This window comes from Lissotriton vulgaris, chromosome 9 (genome assembly GCF_964263255.1).
Source record: "Lissotriton vulgaris chromosome 9, aLisVul1.2, whole genome shotgun sequence".
Classification (NCBI taxonomy): domain Eukaryota; kingdom Metazoa; phylum Chordata; class Amphibia; order Caudata; family Salamandridae; genus Lissotriton; species Lissotriton vulgaris.
This window is the reverse complement of record NC_141697.1, coordinates 79537306-79564163: the sequence shown is the minus strand read 5'-3', so window position 1 is coordinate 79564163 and position 26858 is coordinate 79537306. Positions and strand designations below refer to the sequence as shown.

Below are 26858 nucleotides of genomic sequence, written 5' to 3'. Positions count from 1 at the left end.
CCTGCCCGCCGTGTCGCATTTCTCCTCCCCCTCCCCTTCTCTCTCTTCCCTCAGTCGTGTTTTTTTTTTTTTTTACCCGCTCCGCCCCCTCCCCTGCCCGCCGTGTCGCATTGTGATGGCAGTTTTGAAAGTAGGGGCAGAAGAGCGCCACAGCTCAAATGTCTGCGGCTTCATGGCACACAAACCTGCAAAAGAAGTTTCAAAATACCTTTTCTTAAAATAAATGCTTCTTTTCTGCTTTGGTTCCCGGGTTTAATTATAGACATGATTAAATAAATAACATAATCAATACATAAGTAAATTTACGTCGTTCAATATGCCATTTATGGTCCATAATTTATGTGTGATGGGAAGCGGGCGGGCAGAGGCTACTGCGTACTGCATTCCTCTATAAATCCTTCTTTATTAGTAATGAGACCAGATGACGTCATGCACGCACAAACGTCTGGGTGCATTTTAGTGCACGGATACATACCTCGTCATGGACAGCAAGCGCTTAATTAATGGAATTACAATGCAGTACTTATATTTTCTGTTCTGCAAATCAGCGCTTCTGCTAAACGCATTTGCATATCTAAGACACACATATAATAACAGTAATAAAAGGAACCTACAGACTGTAAAATCTCGGTCTGATGACCTATATTGCTATTAAAAAAATCTGCATGAATTGAATAGACATTCCACACGTTTGGAATGCCCCTTTTTGTGCACCGACGTGCTCATATTTCCGTACGGCTTGCGGCAAGTACTTTAGAAATAATGTGAATTATACGGTGCCCGTAAAACATCTGGACAGATTTTTAAGATGCTTCGATACATATTGATTATATTATAATCACAGCTACTTGTGTGATTCATGGCACTGCCTCCCACCTGCCCGCTCTCTGCCCCCGCCTCACGGCCCCCCCACCCCCCTGCCGCCTCTTCTTTCACACACCACCAGCCAGCTTTCTTCTGTACCTCCCTTCCACCTTCGCCGCATACCTCCAGCGTAGCCGAGCACACTCTGCCCATCTCCCACCGCATTCCCACTCCCCCTCACAAAGCGCTCATTGTTGTAGCACCGCCCTCTGGGATTGCAAGACCCCCCAAGGGCGCTCCTTGATTGCACCCTTTATCATACGAGCTCAGTGGGGTCGATGTGCCGATGCTAATTATTGGAGCTTTCCAGAATCTTCAGTGTAACAAAACTATAACAGAAAACGCAACCAACATCCAGCTGTAAATATCAGGTAATCAACCCAACAGTACAACTAAAACATTGCTGAAAACCATATCAATACCTTAAATTGCATACCATACAACATAACATAACATAGCATAGCATAACATAACGTAACATAACATAGTACAGCATAACAGCATAGCATAACATAACATATTACATAATATTTACATAACATAACAGCATAACGTAAGATAACATAGTATGGCATGGCATAACAGCACCCTCACACACACTGCACCCTCACACACACTGCACCCTCACACACTCAGTGCCACATAATTATATGCTACATAATTACACTGCACTTAATGCAACATACACTCCAAACAATACCACTCGGAGCCATATAATTACATGCCACACAATTACACTCTACTGAATACAACATAGACTCCACACAATACCACTCAGTGCCGCATAATTAAATGCTACATAATTACACTGCGCTCAACGCAACATACACTCCGAATACCACTCAGTGCCACATAATTACACACCACATAATTACACTCTACTAAATGCAACACACACTCCACACAATACCACATAATTATATGCCACATAATTACAATGCAACATACACTCCAAACAATAACACTCAGTGCCACATAATTACACTGCACTCAATGCAACATACACTACAACACCCACTCAGTACAACATTTTATGCTACGTATTTAGACTGCGCTCAATGCAACATACACTCAAAATACCACTCACTACCACATAATTACACACCACATAATTACACTGCACGCAATGCAACATACACTCCAAATACCAGTAAGTGTCACATAATTACATGCCACATAATGACCCTACACTCAATGCAACATACACTCCAAATACCACTCTGTGCCACATATTTATATGCTACATATTTACACTGCACTCAACCCAACATACACTCCTAATACCACTCAGTGCCTCATAACTACACACCACATAATTACACTATCTATCTATCACCCTCACTCTATCTATCTATTGCCATCACTCTATCTACCGCCCTCACTTTACCACTCTACCACCCTCACTCTACCACCCTCACTCTACCGCCCTCACACCCTCACTATACCCAGTTCTCAGCAAAAATGCAATGTATCAATGTTTAAAGCTTTATTACAAAAGTACAAAAAAAAATTATATTACACTTTTAATCTTGATTTTTAAAAAATATAACATACGCAACACAATCTTCTCACAATTTTTTTTTTAAATGTAGTGCCATTATACATTACAAAAATTATGTAATTAATAATTACATATAAAATGTATAAGCCATTAAGATTTGTCATATCAATACATGTAAGACGGGAATACTAAACATCTAGCTTTAATAATGCTATAGGTGTCACATTTGCAAATTCTATAAATATTGGCATTTACAATAACAAAATTAATACATTTGCTATTATAAAAACATAACTTAAAAAATTATTACATTTACAAGACCAATAGCTCCAACTTTTCTAATGCGAGACCTATTGCATTTCCAATGCTTGTTTTCTTTTTTCTTAAACCCCCTGCGCGCTGACCGAATTTTTGTGCTGTGTGGGCGAAATAGAGAGTGGGCGGAGTTCAGACGGCCCCCGGCCATCGTTAGGACACGCCCACCGTGACGGTGGGTGGCCATCCTGAGCACCGAAGGGGTTAAGCCATGTTGCATAACAGCTCGTCCTATTGTGCAACATGTAAAAAAACAAAAAAACGGATATTGACAAAGCCAATAGCTCTCACATAGGCAAAACCAATGCTTGTTTCTTTTTGGTTAAGCTCTCTACAAGAGTTAATATTTCCAGCCGTTTCCCTCGTGTATTTCTCCCCCCTCTGTGTTCTTCCCCATTACTATCCCGCCCACGCTCTTTTGTCCGTGTGCTTCTTCAGCCCCTTTCTCCTGTGTTGTTATTTATGTGCCTTCCTAACATCCATTGTCCCTATGCTTGCCCCTTCTGCTCACCCTCTAGTGTCTGTGCTTGCTCCAGCCGACCACCCTCTGTTGGTCGTGTGCTTGTCCCTCTTGCCTACCCCGTTTCATCTGTCTGTGTGCCCTTCCTGCACATCCTCTCTAGTCGGAGTGCTTAACCCAGAGGTCTTCAAACTGCGGGGCGCGCCCCCCAGGGGGGGCGAGGAAACATCACAGGGGGGGGGGCGCGAGCTTCACAGAAAGATTTCCCCTTTACATCATTCATTGCGACTTGTGAAGCACGTTTACTGCCGTTTATTCTCGAGAATCCTGACCATCGCAAACAGGACTCTCTCTGATCGGAGGCTGCAGTCAGAGCAAATAATAATACGTGAAAACTTTAACTTTGACATTCCTTTAATCCGAGACCCAGCAGCATAAAGGTAGGAAATGGCAGCGAATTTCACTTTGAAACAAAATGAAACTTAAAAACATATGCTGCTTTGCAGGCAGAGTGGTGCTTCATCCCTGGCCTTAGCTTTTCTTGCTGGTGCCTTTTGGCGTCCTTGCCCCTGCCTTTTGCATCGGTTCATTGCTCAGCAGTCTAAACATTTGAAGCTACTCGTAGGTCAAGTTTAAACATTTTCCTGCAGTATAATTTGCTTATTCCTCTACTTCTGTTTTTTAACCACTGCCAAACATAAATCGAGTTTTGCCTCACATGACTTGTACAAACATTATCACTCAACAGGTGTTCACACATTTTGCATTGTTTGTTGCAGTAAATAATGTCCCGCGGGCGCAAGCTGTGCATGGGGGCCATCCTCTGCCCTAACGTTTCGCCACGTGTATCTTAGCCAACAGTAATGAGAAGAACATCCAGCTTTCCGTTGATGCTTAGTATCTCTTTTACTCATCCCAGCAAAGCCATCTGAGGTGTGAAACGGATACAATAGTCTGCTATTTTTGATACAGTATTGTCCACGTTTTGCCAGTAATCATAAATTTGCTAGCACAATCATGCAAAAATACCGCTTCCCAATCTCCTCATCTTTCACTTCTTGAGTTTTGATACATGTCCATGTACTTAAAGGAATCTAATATATTCGATTGTAGGGAAAGTGAGTAATAATCTGAATCAGGCTAGTCTGTGTTTCTCTCCTATACAATATCATATCAGCAACGTATAGTGAAATGAAGAGGGGCTTTGATTTGTATCTAAAGGCACATGCTGAGTGTTGTTGCCTCACCTCTGCTGCCAGCGGCTCTGGTGGCAAAGCAAACCAGTAATAAGAGTGGGCACATCCGTCTTGTGCCCTTAGATATTTCTAATTAGGAGATATAATCCTGTTTTTAAGGCTCCTAGAGGTATTAGTATATAATATTTTAATCCAATTCACAAAAAAATTACAGAAGCATGTGCATTGTAATATAGTAAAGATATACACACTTTCCAACTAGTCTGTATCTGATGCTGTCCCTGGCTTTAATAATGCTGCAGTGAGTACGTCTCTCATAATTGGTGACAGCACAAACTTGGTATATGTCTCTTCAATTCAAGCCAGCAAGTGTGAGCCAGCTGATCCACAAATTCTCTGTAACATTCGGATGTTAGTCTTGCCAGTTGGTCATCCATTTATCAGCTCCCTTATCTCTTCTTATTAGGACTGATCAAAGTATAGTCTGTATACATCAATTACCCAGGCCATTACTGTGTCCTTCAGTTAGTGATTAATATGCATTGTGTACTATGATGATTAGAAGAGTATAAGTCAGTGTAGTAATTCATAACTACAGGCAATATTGGGTTTGCCTGATAATCAGGAGTATCAATGGTGTTCTGTATACATCCTTTGTTGTTTGCAGCCACGGGACTCTTAATCAGACAAGCTGATATTCTTTCTCACATAAATACACACACGTAGGGCATGCAACAGTTGCATGGACTGTACACGCACTTAAAACAGGGAAAGGTTCACAAAACTTGGGTGGGGTTAAACACCACCAGAAGGAAAAGGAATACTAGAGACTCAGAATGTAATAGCCAGAAACTTTACCACGCGCTGGCTTTCAGATTGTAGCCTCCGAGTCACTCCAATTCGTCAAATTATGTGTCACGCCAAAAGGTACAATTCTGGAGTCACTTCTGTTGACCTTCTCAAGGTACGGGTGATGCTTTCTTTGCTGAGACTCTTTCTAAAAGACAGAGGAACACCCTGATAGCCAGACAAAATGGAACCATTAAATAAAACTGAAAGAATAAATAGAGCGCTTTGAGGTCTTACACAGGGCATAACTGCGCTGTGCAAATGCTGGTAACCTAGTGGCCTTACACTTTGTTGTCCAGTGGTCTCGGTTGAGAGTCTTATCTATGTGAGTCCTGGCGTTTTAGCTAACAGCAGTTTGGCTTCAGCATATCTGCTGTGATGCAGGCATTTTCAGAGCTTGAGGCAAAATTACATTTGACCATTTGCCCTAGTATTTTCCATAATACAGCATTTTCAGGCCATTTGTTGCAGTTTTGCTGCCATTCCTGTTCATGTGTGATAGTGCTGTCAAGAAGCCTCCTGCACAGCCTTAATGTAGATTCGGCCCATTAAACCCTGATAGTTGCTGTGTATTCCTATACCAGCTCTAGTCGAGGAGGCCATTTTCGTTGCCTGCACCACGGCCCATGGTATTTATATTGCTTTACAAATACAACAACAACTAAAGAGTGACTCTAAGGTGCTGTAATCATATTACTACACCAAGCGACCAGGAAAAACTCTAACCATAAGTGAAGAGACGTTTGCCAAGGAACCTAAAAAGTGCTACACAGCGAAAAATATAACTTATTTGTAAGAATAACCCTTACTCGCCCTAGTGGTGACATGCTTCATCATAGGCTTCCCACTGGAGGAACCGAATGTTCCTCCAGTGTGCTTCGATGCCTGATTTAAAGCGGAGCTGGTTGTTGTGAATAGGGTTTTTCAGTGTGTGTTTAGTGGTGAATAGTGAAGTTAAAAAATACTAACTGTACCCAAAACAACTTTATTCATAGGTCAGGTAGTACCAATAAAAAGGTGTACTGGATACCTTAGGGGCCATTATATTATCGCTTCCGCCGCCATCATTCGGGCGGCGGAAGCGGACGAAGTAGGTTGCGGGCGGGGAGCCGTTACTTTCAATGAAACAGTAGCGTGAAGAATACCCTCACCGCTAGTCCATGACGATAGCACTATTAACCAGTGTTGTTGTGGCCCCTGGAAATTCTAGGAGTGCCAGCACGGGCATCACCGTGAGTGGTTTTTAAATGTTATATTTTTCACAATATATCCGCACGGATAGGACACGCCTTAGCGAGTGTGGACCACCGGGGATATTCACTTTCTGGTCCTGAAGAAAGCTGCATAAAATTGAGAAGACAGCTGAAACATCTCGACCTTCACCTCTTGAGATACAAAGGGTCAATAAAATAGCCCCTAAGGTATCCAGTACACTTTTTTATTGATACTACCTGACCTATGAATAAAATTGTTTTGGGTACAGTTAGTATTTTCTAACTTCACTATTCACCACTAAACACACACTGAAAACCCCTAAAAACCCCTATTCACAACAACCAGCTCCGCTGTAAATCAGGTGTCGAAGCACACTAGAGGAACATTCGGTTCCTCCAGTGGGAACCCTATGATGAAGCATGTCACCACTAGGGTGAGTGAGGGTTCTTCTTACAAATAAGTTATATTTTTCGCTGTGTAGCACTTTTTAGGTTCTTTGGCAAACGTCTCTTTACTTATGGTTTGAGTTTTTCTTGGTCGCTTGGTGTAGTAATATGATTACAGCACCTTAGAGTCACTCTTTAGTTGTTGTTGTATACTTATCAGGGATATAGGAGTGACCTATAATGATCCTTACTCTCTTGTTGTTGATATATCTATACTTCTTTCACATGATAATACAAAATAAACCTATATGGCAGTGAGAATTTCAATTGATTGAGATGTATCTCCAGAGAAAACACCTTCCCCCAATACTGATGTGGTTGCCAGGTCTGCCATTGTTCTGCTTGTTCGCTGGATCAGGCTGCATGGTATTCTATGTGGTCCTGAAAGGTGGGTGGTGCATGCACTGGCCTTGTGGTGGTTTTTCCCAAAAGAAAGTTTCCCATCAAAGGACGTTGAATGAGTTCAGTGATTGTGGGCCAGATTTACAGCTTACAAATCTTAACTTTACAAAACCCTGCTAAAGTTGTTTTGCTGTTGTGAAAACTAGTTGTCAGCTGACACCTCAGGGATAAACCGGTTGTCAAAGATGCTAAATCCAACTACCTGAAATGTTAGTGATGGGGGGGGGCCGGGCGCCTAAAAAATATTGCCAGGGGGGGCTGGGCCTAAAAAAGTTTGAAGACCTCTGGCTTAACCTATCCCCTCCCGCCCACCCTCTGTTTCCCGTGTGCTCGGAGTAGCCCCTTTTGCTCACTTTCCATTGTCAGTGCGCTCCCGCGAACCCCCCCACCGTTGTCCATATGCTTCCCCATCCCCTCTTGCCTGTCCACTCCCCTCGCTCTCTCCCTCGTCCACCAACCCACTCCCCCAAACAAATAGGGAAATGGATTGAGAAAAAAGACAAAACCCAGAGAGGGCGCAAGGAAGGGCATGAAAGAAGGACATGGGAGGGGGTAGAGGACAGGCGAGAGGGGATGGGGGTCCCATGGCTATTATATTCAAAAAAAAAATTACAAAACCGCTATGACTCAGTCCTTGCTAATGTGTTTTTTTTTTTTAAAGAAAGAAAAAGCGCGTTAGCACTGGCCGTGTCATAGCACTACCAAAAAAAAAAAGATTTTTATCTGCGCTGCTGTACAGCATGGCTGCAAATAATTTCTAAAATAAATTGTTCTCATCCTCGAGACATATTGGCTTTGCAAAGACGTGATACATGGTCTTGGCAATTCAGTCTGTCGGGACAGCTATTGATGGGTCATTGGGGGCTTGTCAGCCTCTCGTGTAGGCTTGTGGTGCCCTCCACATCCGGCTCGTCGTGAAGACTTGTGGTGCCCTCCACCTCCAGCCTCTCAGAAAGGCATGTGGTGTCCTCCACATACGGCCACTCAGGAAGGGTGTGCTGCCCTTCACCTCCGGCCTCTCACGAAGGCGTGTTCTGCCCTCCACATCTGGCCTCTCAGGACGGCGTGTGGTGCCCTTCACCTCTGGCCTCTCAGGACTGCATGTGGTGCCCTCCACCACCGACCTCTCAGGAAGGCGTGTGGTGCCCTCCACCACCGACCTCTCAGGAAGGCGTGTGGTGCCCTCCACCACCGACCTCTCAGGAAGGCGTGTGGTGTCATCCACCTCCGGCCTCAAACGAAGGCGTGTGGTGCCCCCCCGCATCTGGCATCTCAGGAATGTTTGGTGCCCTCTGTGAGAAGTTGGCCCGATATGCAACGTTCGCTATTCTAGCGACCGCTATGTATCGTTCCAACGACCCTTATGGTGTTTGGTTGTAAGTCAACCTATAGACCAGCTATCCTAGTAGCGTGGATACGAGCAGTCTAAGGCTAAAGACTCGAGAGGGCGCGTTAAGCCGGCTGTTTACCACACATGTACCCCTTGAACACCCAGTGAAAGGACACCACACAAGTGTTATGAAAATAAACAGTATATTTATTAAGAATCACAACAGCCCTGTACTCTTTATGAGGACAGGGTACTAAGCACAAACCAAATCTCTTTAGCAAATACTTCAAGTGCACAATTAAAACAAGTGTCCGAGGACACGGAAAGATTAAGGTCTCGGGCGGACCCGATAAGGCAAGTCGGAAGCGAGGGACTCAGGACCCTAGAGTAAGGAGGCTATGCAGGCACCGAAATGCCGAGTTACCTAGCCACGAGGACTGCGGCTGCACAAGTCTTACAGGCGTCGGGGTCTTCGCTGACGAGCCAGGAGCCGGAAGAAAAGGAGTTGCTGGCCGGCGACCAGTGCTGAATAGTTCGTAGAGATCCAAGCCTGGATCGGAGATTGATGAAACCTGAAAGCAGAGGGGACCAAGTTCGTACTACTAGCCAGTAGTCAGAGGGTACCAGGAAGGCACCGGTTGGCCGTCACCTCGACCAGGTGAGTGGGCGACGCTAGGCTCTGCAGTCTCACGAAGGATGATGCTGTCGGCGTCGCTGGGCCCAGGATGGGGCAACAAGCCTTGGCAGATCTCAGGGCCACGTGGTGGGCCTAAGATGGCGTCTTGAGTGGACCAGGAGGGTCCGGGGTGCTTCTCGCAAAGATGGAAGCAAGGGCCAGTCTGGAGCAACCAGACCAGCAGTGATGATTCTCGGATGTCGTCACAGAAGGGCACAAGCCAGCGGCTAGTGACCAGACAACGTGCTGAGCAGCGAGCAGAAGGGCCCCACGCAGATCTTGGAGATGCTGGGAGACTGCACTTCGGTGCTGGAGCGGCTCAGGGTCGGGGCTTCTCGGACCCCAGAGCACTCACCAGAGAGTTACCTCGATGGTCGTGCTGGTTTTAAGAGCGTGCAGGTTCTGATGATGGCCGGTCCCTCGAGGTCTCGTCGCACCCACAGATCACAGCTGAGCTGATGACGTGGGTAGAGGTCAGAGGTGCCAGGGAAGCCGGTTCTCGTCGAGCTGGGCCGTCGGATTCCTTGAGGAAGGACTTACAGCAAACCGCAGAGTTCTTAGTTGGTGCCCGCTGATGCAGGGTGACTACTCCTTAGTCACAAGGGAGAAATCTTGAGAAGAGTCTTGAATGTCCTTTCGTAGAAAGTAGTTCTTGAATCAAAGATGATCTAATCTGGAAGGGTCCCCGCTCCGGTTTTTATTCTAAAGAAAGGGGTGGGTACATGACTAGGTCCTGCCCTAAGGGTGGGACCAGGAAGGGGGGTAGTTACACCCCTCTCCCCTGCCGGACTTTCCCCAGGCCAGGGCTGTCGCCCCTGGAACTGGTTCTAACCGGCAGATGCGTAGTGAGCACCGGGGTGCCACTCCGCAGTCACCTTCTCGCCAAAGCCCTACCTACCCAGAATACACAAACCCTGTCTGGGACGGTGCGAACACCGCCCTCGACAGGAAACCCTTTGTCCAAGTGCTCCTCGCTGGAAGGACTCCCAGCAGCAGGAGGTCAGACTCGTGTCTGTGGTGGCAGCATCCATTTTGTGGAGCTGAGGCTTCAGTTAACTTTAACCGGGGTTCACAGTTACGTACATGTCGTGTCCCTCTAGAAGGGTGGGATGCTAACCTCATCGCCAGAATTGGTGAGAGGGCAGCACCCCGATTCGTATGACACCTTACTCGACATGCCTTGATAACGCGACACCGGAGTTACCGATATGGTACGCGTTATCATGGAACAGCTATTGGGTCTTGATTCCGCAAGCTGCAACCGGGCTCGGCTCGGGCCTGAACCTAGCTCACACGAGCCCACGCACTCTGCCTTCAGGATCGTTAAGGCCTGCCATAGGAGTGACTGATAGGAACTCGGGTGTCCATTGTATGGTTAGATATAGAACTACTATACCTAAAGCGAAGGGTGGTTACACGTCTTCGCCCCAGCTGTCGTGCAGCCAGTTGTGTCAAATTTAGGAGGCCAGCCAGGGGTGGCATAATACATGCTTCAGCCCCTGGCGGCCCTGGGTACACCTATGCCCTGCGTTACGGGGTCTGATAAGGTGGCCCAGTACCAATTGGTAAATGCACCTAGGGTACATATCGTAATTTAGAAAGAGAACAGCCAGGCTGTGGGTCTGATTAGCAGGCCCACAGCCAGAGAAAGTCGTAAACCAGTGAAACAAAAGCAAAAAATCTGGGTGATCATAGGATTGCAGACCCTACTCTCCTACACCCTCCACCTCTGGAATCTCACGAAGGCGTGTGCTTCCCTCCACCTCCGGCCTCTCACGAAGGTGTGTTGTGCCCTCCACAACTGGCCTCTCAGGACGGCATGTGGTGACCATCCACAACTAGTTATCAGGCTCTTGGCACTCTTCCAAGCCCTACCTGTGCCTGATTTGACTCCCACTACACTACCCAAGCAGCACCTCTCCACTGTTGGATTTGAAAATGAGGATGTGGTTGCTTTGACCTTTTATGCCAGCTGACCAGGGACATGTGGGACTCGATCCTCATCCCGGCTCACCTCCCCATCTTCGCCTCACCTCAGCCCGTCTTGCTTGTTCTGAATGCCCAGACCCCCTCTGCTTCCACTATCCCTACCTTGAGGAAATCAGACTCCGCTGCCTCATTCCTATTTTTAAATCCGAAACGTGTTCATGAGGAGTTCGCTTCTACCTGCTGTTTCCCGTGTCCCTTCTTTCATTCGTGTTCCCTTTGAACGGGAAGGAAGCGTACTCGCTGACTGAAATAGGTCAGGCTTTTTTCTTGCAAAGCAGATCTTTTTCCCCTCGAGTTTGGCATCGCGGGCTGTGATGGCGTCATGAAAAGGTGGCACCCCTTGCAGCCCTTGTCACCTCCTGGAATCTGCGATCTCACCACTTCCTCATCTGCTCTGCTGCGCGCTCGTTGAATCATTTATGCTTCGGAAGCGTGACTGTCGACAGCTGCTCGCGCCAGAGGAAGTGGCGACCGCGCGTGCTGGCTTCATGTTTGTGCCCATTGGTCAACCACTGCCCTCTGGAAATGCACATGTGTGTGAGTAACTCAAGATGCATATCTGATGAATGTCTCATTGCTACTCTTGCTCTGTAGTGTGTCAGGCAAGCTTCATTTCTAATAAAAATGCATATTTCTTCTTTTGTAGGGCTTTAAGGAACAGGGACATCAGTTTAAATCTACACTGAAGATTGAGCACGTCAGTGCTAAGGTGAGTAGATTTAACAATTTAGGCTTGAGGTTAAGGGCACACACAGGCTATCAAGGCAAACCAGTGCTATATAAATGCACACCTTTTTCCCTCTTCTATCCCTCATCTATCCCCTGAATCCAAATAACTGATTAACCTATCCACCACTCAAATTAATTTCATATTTCCCTATACTGATTCAACACTAATCCTTCTTGGGTTCCGGAGTAGCGTGCTACTGGACGAAAAAGCGCATCTACACCTCGTCGGGGGTAGTAAGCGCTCTATAAATGCAATTACAATACAATACAATACAATACACATTGTGTGATGCCTTTTAATCTACTTGGGTGGTGCACTCAGGGACTTATTTGGATTTTGGCTGATGCCCCAGCAGGGGTGGGAGGGGTGGTGTGGGGGCGGTGGTCATTACCTCTGCCACCTATAGTAGTGTACAGACGCGCAACACCCATTGGACTCACCGGGCTTCAGCCCAGCCACCCCCCCTCCCCCCCGTCGTGTGTGGCAGCCAGGGGCGGCTGGTGACATTTGAAAGTGGTGAGCAGTAAACTAATATGCATATTGCACCGCAGCGATCGAGCGCAGCGAGCGAGCCCGAACCACCTTGCATCCATCCCTACATCATTCATGCATCCACCCATCTATCCACCCACCCACCCTGCATCCATACATCATTCATTCATTCATGCATCCACCCATCCATCCATCCATCAATCATGCATCCACCCATCATGCAATCATCCATCCATACATCATTCATGCATCCATCCATCCATCCACCCACCCATCCATCCATCCATCATTCATGCACCCACCCATCCACCCATCATGCATGCACCCATCATGCATGCATCCATGCATCCATCCATCATTCATTCATGCATCCACCCACCCTGCATCCATACATCATTCATGCATCCACCCATCCATCCATCATGCATCCACCCATCATGCATCCATCCATACATCATTCATGCATCCACCCACCCACCCAACCATCCTGCATCCATACATCATTCATGCACCCACCCATCCATCCACCCATCCATCATGCATGCATCCATCCATACATCATTCTTGCATCCACCCACCCATCCTGCATCCATACATCATTCATGCACGCACCCACCCACCCATCCACCCACCCATCCTCCATCCACCCATTCATCCACCCATCAATCCACCCATCATGCATGCATCCATCCATGCACCCATCCACCCACCGAACAATCATTAATGCACCCACCCTGCATCCATCCATCATTCATGTATTTTTATGACCATATAAAAATAAATTATGGACTCTAACAAGCCTTTAGGATCGATGTTGAAGGATGTGCCAGTTTACATATTACATCACCCCTACCTTTTTATGCTGGAAACCTTCTACCGCCCATGTATTTGCCATCCTGTAAGCCCTAGGTATGTACTACACAAATTCACATACAAACATACACCAACATGCATGCAATAATAAATGCAAATATCATGCTATTCCGCCTCTACCGTTTGTTAACATTTTGAAATTTTATAACCATAGTTCAAAGAGTACATTATATTTGTGGTGACAGTTGTTAACTCATTTTCTGGAAAATGTTTATAAAATGAAATCTGTTGAAGGCTGTTGTTGCAACTATCAAAAAAGAAATTCTGAGAATTTTTACATTTCCAAAACCCCATGCCGTGAAATAAACGGGTGACCTGGAATAGACGCACACATTTCTGCAGCAGATGCTTTAACACACTGAACTATCTCAAGTCATTTGTGCAAGCTAGTTTACTGGAACACCGAAAAACACACACTCTTACCTTGCTGCCGGTCCCGCACACGTCACAGGCTCACAGCGCCCCTGGCCAATCCTGGCGCCAGGGGCACAGGTACCCTCTCGCCCGCAGCACGCCCATTAGGGCTCCTGATGGGCATGAGCAACGCCGCCAAAACACAAGTGCGCATGCGTGGGCACGGGTAAAAATTCACCCTCCGTCCCCACGCAGGCGTACTTGTGTTGCCGTCTGTACAATCATGTCAATGAATCAACATGACGCCCGCCCGGCGGTCTGACGTCATGTTGATTCATTGACATGATTGTCATGAGGGAGCTGCGGGCGGCGTCGGGCAGGGGGGGCTACGCCCCCACGCCCCAACGCCCCAATGGACGAACCGCGCCTGGTGGCAGCCCGGGATGAGACAGATCCCGGGCACTCACAGAGCCGCACCCGAACGTTTCACAGGTCTTTTAAAGACCATTTGAATGTTAATTGGGCCTTGCAGTTGTTTCACCACCTTCTAAGAGCCCCTGCAGCTCCACTCTGCCTACTGATTAAAGGTTCAGCCCCCCCCCCCCGACATTTTTCCTTAGCCCCCCCCCCCCCCCCCCCCCCGAAACTCTGTTCTAGTTGCGCCTCTGGTAGTGTATGTATGCCGGCCCATTTATGGGAAACCTGAATCAGTCTGGCCTACATATACATTATTAATTCAGTTTGTCTCAATAAATGGATGCAGTAAAGGCACCTGCCTATTTGCTAAAAGTTGCGATCTTTTCTCATTGTTTAAGTCGTGCAGTAAAACAATCTAGAAACCTATAATGTATTCCACATACCTCCGACTCCCGTAAAAGAATTTAAGCAATACAGAGGCAGTACATTTTTTTTTCTACTTGTAATACTCATTTCTACCTTTTGTGGCCATTATTGGCAGCACTACAAATGATATTCGCTGCCAGCTAAATGTATTTCACACCCGCTAGCCCCCTTTGGGTTATGAAGAAGACAACTGATGGGCGTTTGAGAGTCTTGCTCGGATGGGTGGCCCGAGATGAGTCGTAGCTGAAACTGATGGCCATTGTGGGGAAGGAGGTCTCACAGCCTGGAACGGGGAATGTTTGCCCTCAGTAGATGCTTTCATGAAGAGCGTTTTTGCATCAGGGGTAGAGTCTGACCTTCCTTGGCAGCACATCCTTGGCAAGTGTTAACAGCAACTTTTTGATTGTTTCCCACCCACTTTAAAGTTGGGAATCTCAGATTAAACCCCCTGCAGAAAGATCCTTTATTATCCAAAAAGCAGCCCTGAAACAGCAGAGATGTAGCATTCCTAATACATGGTGGGTATCAAGATCAGAATGTGTGGGAAGGTAGGGTAGGTAGGAAGCAAATCCCCAACAAGGTCCCCTGGTGCAGTGGGCAGATGGGGAGCCCCTCAGGTCCTCAGTTTCACCGACTGGCCCTCAAACTCAGAGGAGCAGGGATTGGAGCCTCTTTACCTGCAAGCAAAGGAGTCGCTGGCTTTTTAAGATAGGAAAACGGACATTTGCTTAAATAGGATTAAAGTGCCACTGTCAGCGGTAGGATTCCACTGGATAGCGAAATGTCGCTTCTTTGACTCAAGAAAGGATGTATGATGAATGTAGTTATTTCCTGTCAGATAGTCAATTGTAAAGATAGTTTATAAATGAATAGCTTTGGTCTTACTAATGGGGTCATTCCGGTACGGAGGCGATAAAGGGTTTTTACACAAAAGACTACACTTGACAAGAAGCTTGTAAGTCTTAATGCAGGATGATTCCACCTGTGCTCTTGAGTCATCAGAAAATGTTGCAGGGGGATCGTGGTTCAGGTGTATCACGGTGTGCAGAGGTCCCCGGAGAATATGTCTTTACTACTTGTCTCTATTTAAAACAGTAGCTATGTTGAAAGTTGTCTTTCTATACTACAAATATGACCAGTTCAGTTAACTATGAGTAGGAGTCTGCAAGTGGAGGCAGGAAGCCCGGTATCCTCAAATCTGCCATGCCTACTCCCATCGAGCGTTGACCAAGCTCTAGTAAGTAGCTGGAGGCCTGCCCGGGTTCTGCTTGCGACTGTGTTATGGTAATGTTGCCCTACTTTTGCTGTACATGTTGTTCTGCCTGAAACCATGCACCATGGCTGAATCATGGCAACTCTGTGTCCAGTAACCTTCAACCATTTCCTGGCAAGTCATCATATTCTCGCCTACGAAAGGAAACTCTTGCAGGGTTACTGCAATGTCTTATACTGAGCAACACGGTCGCTCCCCCACGCCTCCAGACCTCCTAGCATAGCGCCTACTCTCGAAGCGCTTACCTTGCTTTCAGCCACTGCAAGATCTGAGATCGAGACCAGACGCTTGGTATTGTTACATTATATCGATTTGATTTATCATTGTGAGCCCCCTCTGCCGGTTTCAACAAATTACTCCGCAATATCACATTTAACTGAGCAGTTTGTCAGCGCGACTTCTGTTTACCATTTAGAAAGCCTGCGCTTGCCGTGATTGTTTATTTTGCATCTCTGTTATCAGCCCAGCCTAAGTTTCGTTTTTGGGTGCCCCGACCACCATCTTGTGTTGTGCTTCCCTGACCCGCCTACCCGCCCCGCTACCACCTCCCAGCTGACCTCCCACGCTCCGCCCCCTCCACTATCCATTTGACTGATGACCCAACGCGCAGCGGTCGCGCCGAAGGTGCGCCAAAGGTAAGCCCGTCTACGCCCGTCCGAGCCTGGACCGCGCCCAGCGCCAGACCCCCTGGTCCCCGCACCACCCACCCCTCCCGCATTTCATACAACGCCTCCACCCTCCTAGCCCTAAACCCCAACCGACTCCCCAACTGCGCCCAAGCCGCACCTGGACACACCCATGGACCCTTCACATGCAACTCCTGCAAGTATGACGGCACCAAGACCAACTCCACAAACACCAAACAGAGATCCGACACTAACCACCTAAAATGCATCCTGCTCAACACCCGCTCGGTCCACAGACACGCCATCGACCTATGGAATCTACTAGACACCATTTCTCCAGACGTCGCCTTCCTAACAGAAACCTGGATGAACGCCTCTTCAGCTCCGGACATCACCATAGCCATCTCGGAAGGCTACAAGATCATCCGAAAGGACCGCACTAACCAAACAGGAGGAGGCATCGCCATCGTCCATAGGAACTCCATCCGCATCTCAACCAGCTCTGACGACAACCTCGCTATGGCCAAACACCTTCAATTCGAGATCCACACCTACCCCAAGACCACACTCAGAGGCACACTCCTCTACAGGCCACCAGGACCCAGTGCACAATTCAGTGAAGACATCACTGACTTCATCACCCCACACGCCCCCCCTCCGAGGACTACATTCTACTGGGAGACCTCAATTTTCACCTGGAAAAGAGCAACGACAGCAACACCATCACCCTTCTGGACAATCTCGCCAACCTCGGACTCAAACAACTAGTTAACACCCCCACCCACTACGCAGGACACACACTCGACCCTATCTTCACCTCCAACAAACACATCTCCTTCAGTCACACTCCATTGGACGGACCACAGCTGCGTTCACTTTGTCTACAAAAAGACCACAACCCACAACCATCCTCAACCTACTCTGCAAAGAAACTGGAACAAAATCACCATCAACCAGATCTCCTCATCGCTTCTTCAAAACCGCCCTGCCCACTCATCGAACGCCAACCAAGCAGCCATTAACCTCACTCAATGGCTAACCAACAGCGCCGACAACCTAGCACATTTGAAAAAACGTCAAATCAAACTAGGCAGCAAAAACGCCCCCTGATTCAACGATGATCTTAAGAAATCCAAGAAACTCTGTCGCTCCCTTGAGAAAGCCTGGAAAAAAGACCCAAACACCAGCACCAGAGACGCCTTCAAAAACGTCACCCGCATACACCACCAACTGATCCGAACTGCCAAGAAAGCTGCATTCAAAGACAGACTAGACGACAACGCCCACAACAGCAGGGAACTATTCAACATCGTCAAAGAGTTTACCAACCCCACTGCCAACTCCAACGACATCACTCCCTCCCAAACCCTTTGCGACTCCCTAGCTTCGTTCTTCCACGACAAAATCGCAGACATCCACAACAGCTTCGACAACCAACCCGGATACCAACCCACCCAACCTTCAACCGTACCTTCACCCCCCTTGAACATCCTTAATGACTGGAACCCAATCTCCACTGAGGACACCATCCGCCTGATGAACTCCATCCACTCAGGATCCCCCACAGACCCATGTCCTCACCACATCTTCAACAAAGCAGACTCAATCATAGCACCCTATCTCCAAGACGTCATCAATTGCTCCTTCAAATCCGCCACCTTCCCGGAAAGCTGGAAACACGCCAAACTCAGCGCCCTCCTGAAAAAACCCACAGCTCATCCCACCGAACTCAAAAACTACCGCCCCATTTCGCTCCTACCATTCCCGGCCAAAGTCATTGAGAAAGCAGTCAACAACCAGCTTGCCGCCTTCCTCGAAGCCAACAAATCCCTCGACTCATCACAGTCCGGCTTCCGAGCCAAACACAGCACTGAGACCGCCCTCATCGCAGCAACAGATGACATTCGAACACTACTGGACAATGGAGACACAGTCGCCCTCATCCTCCTTGACCTCTCCGCAGCCTTCGACACAGTCTGCCACAGCACCCTTTTACAACGCCTCAACAACATCGGAATCCAAGGAAAAGCACTGGACTGGATCACCTCGTTCCTTGCCGGAAGAACTCAGAGTCCGCATTCCACCGTTCAAGTCGGAGGCCACCGAAGTCATCTGCGGCGTGCCACAAGGCTCTTCACTCAGCCCCACCCTCTTCAACGTATACATGAGCCCCCTCGCGGCCATCGCACGCCAACACAACCTCAACATCATCTCCTACGCTGATGACACTCAGCTGATCCTCTCCCTCACCAAAGACCCAAACACCGCTAAAACCAACCTACATGAAGGAATGAAAGAAGTAGCCGAGTGGATGAAGCACAGCCGTCTTAAACTGAACTCAGACAAAACAGAAGTCCTCATCTTAGGTACTTCCCCTTCCGCCTGGGACGATTCTTGGTGGCCAGCTGCCCTAGGAAAAGCACCCATTCCAACGGACCACGCATGGAACCTGGGCGTCATCCTGGACTCCTCTCTCTCGATGACCAGACAAGTCAACGCAGTTTCTTCATCTTGCTTCAACATCCTCCGCATGCTCAAAAAAAATTTCGCTGGATCCCCACCGAAACTAAAAAAACGGTCACCCACGCACTAGTTACAAGCCGCCTGGACTACGGAAACACCCTATACGCTGGTACCACCGCTAAACTTCAGAGAAAACTCAAACGCATCCAAAACGCATCAGCCAGACTCATACTAGACATCCCGCGTAAAGACCACATTTCCGGTCACCTAAAGGACCTCCACTGGCTCCCTGTCAATAAGAGGATAACGTTCCGCCTCCTCACTCATGCACACAAAGCACTCTACGAACTTGGACCAGAATGCCTCCACACGCGATTATCCTTCTACTCCCCCTCCCGCCAGCTACGTTCCTCCAACCAAGCCCTCGCTGCGGTTCCACGCATCAACAAATCCACCATGGGGGAAGATCCTTCTCCTACCTAGCGGCTAAAACATGGAACTCCCTTCCCATTCACCTCCGCCTCACTCAAAACCACCCAGCCTTCAGAAAGCAGCTTAAAACCTGGATTTTCGACAAATAATTCCCCACCCTTCCTCAAGCGCCTTGAGACCCTCTGGGTATGTAGTGCGCTATATAAATTATTTGACTTGACTTGACTCTTATTATAAATAGAATTCTGCAGTTTTTGTAAAGTACACTAGACTTGTTTTCGTTCTGTTTCTAGGGATTCAAAACAAACATTGCCACAGGTACTTCACAGTGTTTAATTTACTGCTGCACCGGGTACATGCAGGTGTCCTTTCTGGGTTTCCAAGAATTTACATCACACCTACAGTGGGGCGATGTGCACAAGAGCTTTCTCAGTGGTATTGTCAAAGTCAAATGCTAATTACGGGTACTGGAATGTACTCCAGTGTCGCTGCTTTATTTTTTTTAAACCTGTTTTTATTATGTTTCTTAAAAAAAAAAATTGCCATGACAAAAGCAGTACATGGTATGTCAAGTAAGCATTAGCATACGATGTGGCAATGACGAATATAATACCAACAATCTCATAACAATGCAGGTTCGTACAAGGATAGTTAAATGTAGGTTTTTTAACCGGCTAGCTAACAACACATCTATGTGCAGCTGTGTAAGGCTTTCAGTCAGTGAGTTTAGGGTGGAGCAGCAAATAGGAGCGGAGTGGTTGCCAAATGTTCTTAGGTCGAGAAGCCAGGGGCAGCAGCGTTGCATAACTATCACTAGTAGTGTCACAGTACAAGAAATCCCTCATCAGACCAGGCCTTCACTGTCGGCGGCGCAATCCCACCCCAATGTAAGTAGATCTGCTTCTTGACTAATAGCAGGGCGATAGCAGTAAAGTGCTGAATCCCAGCCCCTAGAGGGCCGACCTTTCCCAACAGCGCAAGCTTCCGCCATTAGTGCCAGGTGTCTAAAGACCGTCTCCCAGAATTCAAGGACTGGGGGTTTGTTCCATTCCAGATGGATGAAATCTGCGTGCTCAGCCGCTTTCTCACTGCTCCATCAGGATTCAAGCAAGCCGGGCCGAAGAGGCTGAAATGCCAGAAACCGGTCCCCGGTAGCTTGTCTCCTTTCTGGTAAAGAATTGGCTTGGTAGTTTAGTCTGCCCTGTTCCCATGATGCACTGGGCCAGGGACAGACTGATTTGCATATAGCCAGGTTCTGAGCTGGGATGGGGCAGTGAGATAAATAACGGTGATGGATCAAGCCCTGATCTTTGGACTGGGTAAGAGTGGTCTGCTCAATTCAGACACTCTGTTCATCACCACCCCCTTTTGTAAATCGATTTTGGCCACTATAGGTGTGGCAGGGTATACTCAGACATGAGTCCCTTTCTCACTGCTCCATCAGGATTCAAGCAAGCCGGGCCGAAGAGGCTGAAATGCCAGAAACCGGTCCCCGGTAGCTTGTCTCCTTTCTGGTAAAGAATTGGCTTGGTAGTTTAGTCTGCCCTGTTCCCATGATGCACTGGGCCAGGGACAGACTGATTTGCATATAGCCAGGTTCTGAGCTGGGATGGGGCAGTGAGATAAATAACGGTGATGGATCAAGCCCTGATCTTTGGACTGGGTAAGAGTGGTCTGCTCAATTCAGACACTCTGTTCATCACCACCCCCTTTTGTAAATCGATTTTGGCCACTATAGGTGTGGCAGGGTATACTCAGACATGAGTCCCTTTCTCACTGCTCCATCAGGATTCAAGCAAGCCGGGCCGAAGAGGCTGAAATGCCAGAAACCGGTCCCCGGTAGCTTGTCTCCTTTCTGGTAAAGAATTGGCTTGGTAGTTTAGTCTGCCCTGTTCCCATGATGCACTGGGCCAGGGACAGACTGATTTGCATATAGCCAGGTTCTGAGCTGGGATGGGGCAGTGAGATAAATAACGGTGATGGATCAAGCCCTGATCTTTGGACTGGGTAAGAGTGGTCTGCTCAATTCAGACACTCTGTTCATCACCACCCCCTTTTGTAAATCGATTTTGGCCACTATAGGTGTGGCAGGGTATACTCAGACATGAGTCCCTTTCTCACTGCTCCATCAGGATTCAAGCAAGCCGGGCTGAAGAGGCTGAAATGCCAGAAACCGGTCCCCGGTAGCTTGTCTCCTTTCTGGTAAAGAATTGGCTTGGTAGTTTAGTCTGCCCTGTTCCCATGATGCACTGGGCCAGGGACAGACTGATTTGCATATAGCCAGGTTCTGAGCTGGGATGGGGCAGTGAGATAAATAACGGTGATGGATCAAGCCCTGATCTTTGGACTGGGTAAGAGTGGTCTGCTCAATTCAGACACTCTGTTCATCACCACCCCCTTTTGTAAATCAGCCGCACGCTTCTGGCAATTGTCTGGCCTAGTTGGATCCTTTTTTGCATCTAGTGTGGGGGTAACATAAGCTCTATGTATATATTTAAAGCGCAGTCGTTTGTGATTACAGTTGCTAGAAATATAGAGGGTCTGCTCACAACAATACGGCCACATCTTGTCTGTCAGAGGGTGTCCCAAATCCCCCTCCCAGGCCACCTGCGCTCTTCCACCCACCTCCGGGCCGAGTGTCTGGGATAGGGGATATAGTCGGGAGGGCCAAGTGTGTGCGGTCAGGCGATATAATTATTGTAGACAGAGGAGGAAAGTCCTGTGGTTCCACTACTAAGGGGCGTATCGCGGCGAACAGTGAGGTACGCGTCCTGTGTATTAAAAACTTGTCGAAGATGGATGTGTCTCGGCCGTCTACGATATCTGCCCCAGAGCGCACCCTGCTGTCTTGGAACATATCTCCCACGGCTCAAAGACAGCATTGGGTGAGCGCATACTGCGCCAGAGTTTCAGTTGTCGGGGTAGCCATGGGTTATCGAGTATTGGTTGATGTGAAGAGTAAAGGCGGTCAACCCAGAGATATCTACAAATCCTTTCCCAGGCCCAGCATGTGGTTTGTAATGTGTGGATTTCCATGTGTGTCCTCGCTAGGCCTTGTGGCTGGATGATGGAGGGGGGGAGGGCCGTGCCTGCGAGTGCTCAGGCTTCAAATACTGAAGCCATGCATTCGGATGGTACCAGAAATAGGCATAATGTGTCTGTGCTACTAGATAATATAAGTACAGATCAGGCACTCTAAAACCGCCTCGCTCACAGGGCATAGTGAGCCTTTGCCACCCCTACCGGGCCTGTCCACTGGCCCAGACCAGCTTTGTCAACACACTCAGGAGAGTAGCGAAAAATGTAGTTGTGAGTGGTATGGGGTTATTTAAAAACCGGTAGAGAAAGCGAGGCAAAACGACCATTTTAATAATGGCTATCCTACCAGCAGATAGGGGGAGCATTGCCCAGTGATCACTCTGCATCAATAAGCGATCTATGGCAAGACCTTAATTGAGGCGGATGACTTCTGAAGCTGTACAGTGTTATAAAATACCTAAATATCTAGGAGGTTGTTACATTCCTGCAAGGGGAAGTCTAATGTGAAACGTGCAGTACCATCTGTTAAGGCAAAGATCTCAGACTTGGCTCAGTTAATGACTGTCTCAAAAAAAGCCACCAAAGCGAATCACCTCACAGATTAGTGGGGCAAGATTTGTAGCCTGGGTCGCACACAAATAAAATAATGTCATCCGCATATAGCAAGGCCAAAAAGGGCCACTGGTGAAATCTAAGCCCCACTGGAGATGTCACTCTTGGAGGTGGGGTCCATCGCTATGATGAAAAGAAAGGGCAATAGTGAACCACCCTGCCTGGTGCCTCGCGATAAAGGGAATTGATCTGTTAATTCTCCGTTAACACAGAGCCGTACCACGGGATTAGCATACAGAAGGCTGACGAGAGTGCAAGTGTATTGGTAAGTGTAGTAGGACAAAAAGGTAGAAAGAAGATCAGCTCCTTGAGTGATGTAAGTGCCATTGTTCATTTGCAATTTTGTAATATATGCGGCCTGCTGCCGGGGGTTGAGTAGTCTGGCCAAGGTCCGTCCCAGCCTCTCCCCCCTCCCCATATACCCAGGCACGCACGTATTTCCCCTGGTAGGCAGTTTCACGAAGGGCGAGCTCCTGGAACTCCTCCAGGAGTTTTGCCTGCTGATGTATTGGAGGGTGTGAGCCCTCCGAGAGTGCCCGGGCGTCAATCACGTAGCGCCTCCTCGGTGGCATTTTAGTCTCGGTGAATAGTTCACAGGACTCCTGCCTGTTTAGTTAGCATATGCCCCGAGTGTATACTTTGAGGGCCTCCCAGAGTGTGCCATATCGCGTTACCGATCCAGAATTGATTTAAAAATATTCAACGATCGCCTCTTGCACCTCACTGGTGAAGATCGTGTCAAGGAGAGCCTCAGCAGGAAAATGCCAAGGGTTGTATGTGCGCACTACACTTGGCAAGGTCAGTGATATCCACACCAGAGAATGGTCCGACATCCTGCAGGGTAAGTATTCTATTGATTGCATGTTAACTAAGAGGTCTGGAGTTAGGTACCAGTGGTCTATGCGAGACAATGTCCTGTGTGGTGATGAGTAAAAGGAGTAGCTCGTGGTACTAGGGTGCTGATGCTGCCAGGCATCAGTCAGCATATGTGTCCGTAGTAAATCCTTCAGCTCTTTCACAGAGTGTGGCTTGGTGTCATGGCCTGAGCCAGTGGTGTCTGATGTGGGCTGGAGAGTGAGATTGAAATCCCCTCCGAGTAGGATGGCGTCAACTGGGATACCAGAGATGCGTGCAGAAATAGCTGCGAAAATCCTTTCGCATCAGCATGTATCTCCCCTCTGGGTCCTCCATCACTGTGTCAACTGTGAAAGGCAATGTTTGATGTATCAGGATGCAGACCTCCCAGAGAATAGGTGCCGTAGCTGACAAAAAATCTCTTGGTGCGCCATGTAGCCGCAAGCAGTTGTCAGCGCGCGGAGCGTAGTGAGTCTCCCGCAGTAGTGCTACCTGTATTTTGTGCCTGGCTAAATAGGCCAAGACGTGTCTACCCTTGCGGGGATTAGACAGCCCCCTCACATTCCACATCATGCAGTGCAATCCCAGGGCCTCCACACCCCCCATCTGATGTACCTAGCTTGGGCATAGAGGCACATGTATAGTACAGTTAATGTGTGTAATGCCAAAAAGCCAGCTTGTGCGTGTTGTGTCAACCTGCCTAACATCAATAACCCGTAAGACATTAATCAACAAACTTCCCTCCCACCGCCCCAACCCACATTGGATAGCCACCCAACCTGTATCAGGTGAATCCCAGTATCCCATTAACAACAAGTAGGAGATCTCCCAGGGGGTAGGCAACGTCCATAGCAGGCCGCTACTTTTAGTATTGATCAAGCATACAGTTTATGCAGTTGCAAGTAAGGAGAGAAACAGGAAAGGGAAATGTCACAACAAGAATATTCCATCCCAAACCGTTGCGAGATGGCCATGAGCGCAAACATACTGAGTTTAACAGTTCACTGTTTAGACCTTAATCATACTGCTGAAAAGGGAAACATTATTTCCCAGTTGGCGTGATCCCACTTGGCTTGTGGTGTTTCCAGAAGTTAGCGGCCTCCGCAGATGTGCAGAAAATATGTTTTTCCACTGACTTGTACTCAAAGGCACTTCGGGTACAGCATATAATAGCAGATGCCAGCCCCTCTCAGAGTTCGTTTGATGTTTTGGAATCTGCGCCAGGCCTCCTGGACTATCTGTGTGAAGTCCGGATAAAACAGCTCCATTCCCTGGAACCAGAGCTCCTCCATGTATCTAGCTTTGCGCAGCACCACATCCCGGTCGCTCTAGTTACGCAGATGTGTTATAACGAGGCGTGGAGTGGCACAGGTGGCCGACCTGGGGACGACCGATTTGTGGGCTATTTCAACCACAAATGTAGAAAAGCTCTCTTCCAAAGAGCTCCACAAGTAGCCGCTCCACGTACGTCTCCATGGGGCCTGTGTTGGTTGATTCAGCCACACCAGCTAGCCCGAGGTTGTAACAACGCAATCTCGCTTTGATGTCTTCTGCCTTGGATGCTGTCGTTTTTAAGAGACTCCAAGTGCTCTAGCCGTTTGGCCATAGCCGCCTGCTTGTCCTCCACATCGGAGATACGTTTTTATGCAGTGTCAATATGAGCCCCTTGCTGCTCCAGCTGTTCGTGCATGGTGTCGAGTCGGGCCGCCAGGCTGTCAAAGGGCGCATCTATGGCCCGGAAACCGGCCTGTAGCTCTGCCATTATGGCCGCTGTGTCCTGCACTGGAGGGTGCACGGAGTCTGGCAAATCTGTAGGGCCTGGGATGTCCCCTCGCGCTGCGTCATCGCTGCTGTCCCTGCTTTTGGTGGTCTCAAAAGAGCTGCCGCTGTCTGGGGTTACTGCGACCCATAATGACTGAGGGAGCACACAGAACTGGCACCCAGCTCATGGATAGTGTTGGCCTGGTAGGGCTAGCTGCATGCAGGTAGCGTCACTGTGGGTGCACTGCTATTATGTGGGTCCTCGGACGCGTTGGCGGCCCAGCCTCCTCACTGGGAACCCAGTAAGGGCGACATTGCAGATGTTATCTAGCGCTTCCTTGTCCTAGCATCATGTGCATATGAGGAGTGGGCCAAGCATGGGTGTGGAGCCCGTGGTAACCCTCTGATTTCTGTATTGGCCTTTCCCCAGATGCAGAAAGTATATTTAGCAGTGAAATGGCCCAATGTTTAGGTGTCTAGTGGTCCTCATAGCTCTGTAGCCTCATGCGTGGGCCATCATGGAGATTTCTCCCTTCCCAGCTCCGCCACGCACTTAGTCTTGAGGCGATGGTGGCGCCCTCCCGTGACTCATCCTCCGGTAGGGTGACCAACTGACATGAAGGCAAATTCTAGACCGGACTGTAAAAAATTCAGGACAAAGGGTCAAAATTCAGGTCAAAATTCAGGACAAAAACTCAGGAAAAAGGTTCAGTTTTACAGACAAATTGATGGAGAGGCAGTACCCCCCTATCTTATCAATGCATTTATTTTCTATTTCCTACATTTTACTATATATTCACTATGGTCTTTATGTGATTGCCTGTAGGTATGCTACATTGAGGTGGCACATTATGTTCCCCCCCGCTCCCACCCTGCCCTGCCCTACTGCGTTAAGCTATGCTGGCCACTGCTGACTATTTTGCTAAACTCTCACCATTTGGTAACAACACATACAATAATGCACATCTTAACTGATAAAAGAAATAAAAGTTAAACTAATCAATAGAAAATGTTATATTGTATGTCATGAAATCTAGATTTGTTAATGCATTCACTACAGATGTATAAGTGTGCAACCAGAAGTCCACAGAATTTAATCCTGTTTGGTGTAGTAGGGAAACGTGACTTGTGTATTTTTTTGTGCTAGAAGATCCCTGAAAGCACTGTAAATGTTTAAATTATTATTTTAAATGAGCAGTGCACACAGTATAATACATGCTGCCACCTCATCGGCACCCGACATTGCCATAGCCATCCCGGAC

General features: G+C 48.0%; 1 protein-coding gene across 6 annotated transcripts in view; it reads left to right on the top strand.

The window, feature by feature from the left end:
• Positions 1–26858, top strand: part of NUMB (NUMB endocytic adaptor protein) — a 354591-nt gene that overhangs the window by 153454 nt on the left and 174279 nt on the right. For all 6 annotated transcript variants that reach the window (XM_086937094.1, XM_086937092.1, XM_086937091.1 and 3 more), the window contains one exon: positions 11890–11952. The gene's annotated coding sequence lies outside the window, so the exon portion shown is untranslated. The remainder of the gene's footprint in view (positions 1–11889; positions 11953–26858) is intronic.